The 3,217-nt window shown below is 35.1% G+C and overlaps 1 pseudogene; it reads right to left on the bottom strand.

The window, feature by feature from the left end:
* Positions 1–1,510: 1,510 nt before the first annotated feature.
* LOC143533067 (protein PHYTOCHROME KINASE SUBSTRATE 1-like) lies at positions 1,511–2,702 on the bottom strand (annotated as a pseudogene).
* Positions 2,703–3,217: the final 515 nt, after the last annotated feature.

Genomic DNA, 3,217 nt, shown 5'->3' with positions numbered 1-3,217 from the left:
TAAAAAAAACATGTCCTACCTACTATTGTTCAAGTTGAATAAAATTGCATGCAAAGTTAAAAATGTTGTTTCTTAATTAAAAATTAAAAAGAATTGCATGGTATTTGAATGTGTATAAACTTTACAACCATAATAGTAATAATTATAAACTACCAAATAACAAATACAATAATATTGGTAGTGAGATTAAAAGTACAAATTTAGCAAGTGACATAAACTTGGATCTAACTACAAATTTAGCAAGTGACATGTTTTTGTCCTTACATTAGCGACACTTTTATCATATGTATCCAACAGTATAGTATGTCTAATTGTCTCCAAGACTGCAATCATGCCCAACCTTTTACTATAGCCATCATGCATCTTCGAGTTTTCAACGATGCATTAGAAGTCGTACATCGCTCTAAATTAGGTCATTCGATCTCTGGAAAAACGCCAACGAACAGAATTCATAACATTTGGCCAAGTAGGGTCACTAGTTTGTGACATGATCCTATCGTAGATTAAACAGATAGCGTATTTAATAAAGTCGATATAGGTGATTTGAAGTCTCATTAATGTTGGATTGGGAGTTTTCAAATGTATTTAATATCGATGAACTAATAATTTCTCGAATGGATAATTGTTTTGTCATGAATTGTATTAGTATTCATTGTCGATGAATATTCGTTAAGGTTTTTAAAAACAAACCTTTCTCGTCAATGAAGCTAATAGATGTTCGAGCCTTGGCGCCCATGCACGTATGTGCAGGTGGGGGTTGGGGATTTACCCGGTCTATGCATGCTTAGGGTTTACGAGTCACACATGCAGTGTCAAATAATTGGGAACGTTTGAAATCTTGTCACAAATTGACTTTGAATAGTCCTATTAAGAAAAATAGATGATACTAAAGCGGCCTATGAATAAAAAAAATGACATAACTATCTACCTTAGAGCATGTGTCGGTTCAATTTTGGTGGCTAAAACATAACTTTCGGTTTTTAACCTTTTCAGTTTTTTAGTTGGCTTCGTTTCGGTTTTGCTTTTTTTTTATCGCTTTCGCCATTTGGGTTTAAAAACTTTGAGCCGAAAAAAAAGTGGGACAAAAATAATGAATTTAGATTTAAATTTCTTGGTTAGTTAATAATTATTTGATTATTATACATTTGAGCTAAATTATCTAGGTTAAACTATATATCGATGTATCATAAATTACTTAGACTAGCTACAAAATGAAAATCAAAAATGTATAAGTTCGGTTTAGTGTTTTCGGTTTTAATTACACGCAAAACCGAAAATGAACCCAAAGTTATGTTTTTACAAACACATAAAAGTATAAAACCAAACCAAACCGGTTATATCAATTTGATTACTTTTTGTTTTTCCAGTTTCAGATCAGTTTTTCGATTTCATGCACACCCCTACCTTAAAGTTGTTCATGTGGCGAACGCTTGATACCTGCATACTTAATATGTAATGTATCTATATTTTCTTGATGTAGTTTAAGAGTAGATAGGTGTGTGAGTCGTCGTTAAAAACCCTAAATATTATTATTAAATTCACAACGAAAACGAATGATACACAATATTATGTAAAATAACTATAAACAAACGTTACCGCTTATTCATTTTTTTAACAGCTAATAATCTACTCCTAAATCCAAACCTTATACTCATCTCCAGCAACTCTCACCGCTTTATGACTAGTACAACCCGACAGAATACCCGAACGTTTCTTCTGCTCGTCTTTATTATCTTTAACCCGACCATTCCTTCCGAAATTTCGCCGACCACCGCCACCCGCTCGTACCTCCTCGTAATCCGCGGCACTCGCAGTCACCACGCTCCATTCGATGCTAACCTCACTAGGCGCGTAACAATTTGACTCCGCCTTCCCATGACCAAAAACCGAGCCATCCCCAACCGGCGAAAAACTCTCGATCTCAAACAAATCCGAACTCGAATCACTATCCGCATCGCTGTTGTACATTCTGCTCGACGAGTTGTACATTCCATCAACTTCAACTTTACCCGCCAAATTCCCAAATTTTGAATTCGAATTGGAATTCGAACTCAAACTCGAATTCCTATCATTCGAATTCAATACTGGGAAGCTAAAGTAGTCATTTCTCGTCTTCGTCTCGACTACTTTACTCGACAACTGCTCGGTCTTCATCTGGGTATTGCCACTAACATTTGATCGAACACTTGGTGTGCCTATATTACTTCGACCCCCTTTCGAGTAAACGAGCATTTTCTCATCGATTCGAGTCGATTTCTTGTTCATACAATCACACCCAAATCTACCCAGAAACGTTCCAGCTATACTCTCGTTTCGCGGGAGCAACGAAATGCGACTATCACAATTGACATTTGATCGAACACTTGGCGCGTGCATGTTTTGCATGTTTTTTTGATCAAATTCATCAACTTTCACATCTTCTTGTTGCATATTCTTTATTTTATTAATAATATTAATAGTATTGATACTATTAGTACTATTAATGAACCTTAGCTCATTCTTGTTACACCCATCTTCGATTTCGCCTTTAAAATATTTTTCGGCCCCGAAAACGCCAATTTCCTCGTCGTTTTCGTCGTTTTTCGAACCATGTTTTCGTCGGCTTTGTTCAAGTACGACGAGAACGAGACGTCGCGAATGTTGTTTCGGGTTTGGATGGTAAGATTGGGTTCAAAAGATGAAGTATTAGTATTAGCATACATTTTATAAATGTTGTAACAATAATAATAATATTGGTAATGAAACTTATAGATAAAGATGATAAAGTAGTTATTATGATGATATATGCAAGTTGGACAAATGACAACCATTGGTGTTGCATGAAGGAGTTATTATGAGAAAAAGATTAGTATGGTCCACATGCATATGTTGTTTCATTAACTCATATATTGGTCAACTTATGTTTTAATGGTTATTCTTGTTTAGAAGATTATTATTCTATCATCAAAAACTTACCTTTCTATTGTATCTATATCATTCTATTTATGAGTTAATGACTTAACATGTGTAATGTGTAGTAGGGGTGTACAAACCGGTTTAAAACTCAAAACCAGTTTGGGTTGAAATCGGTTTGGTTTGGTCAATAAAAGTCAAAATCGGTTTATTATCGGTTTTGGTTTGGGTTGAAACCGGTTTCTTTCCATGTTACGATCGGTTTCAGTTCAGGTTTTTATCGGTTTCGGTTTGGGTTTTGACTATTTTCGCCCGGTTTTGGCCG

This window comes from Bidens hawaiensis, unplaced genomic scaffold (genome assembly GCF_021521415.1).
Source record: "Bidens hawaiensis isolate Kalapana, Puna unplaced genomic scaffold, B.hawaiensis_p1.1 tig00009618_1, whole genome shotgun sequence".
NCBI lineage: Eukaryota > Viridiplantae > Streptophyta > Magnoliopsida > Asterales > Asteraceae > Bidens > Bidens hawaiensis.
This window is presented reverse-complemented; position numbering and strand designations above follow the sequence as displayed.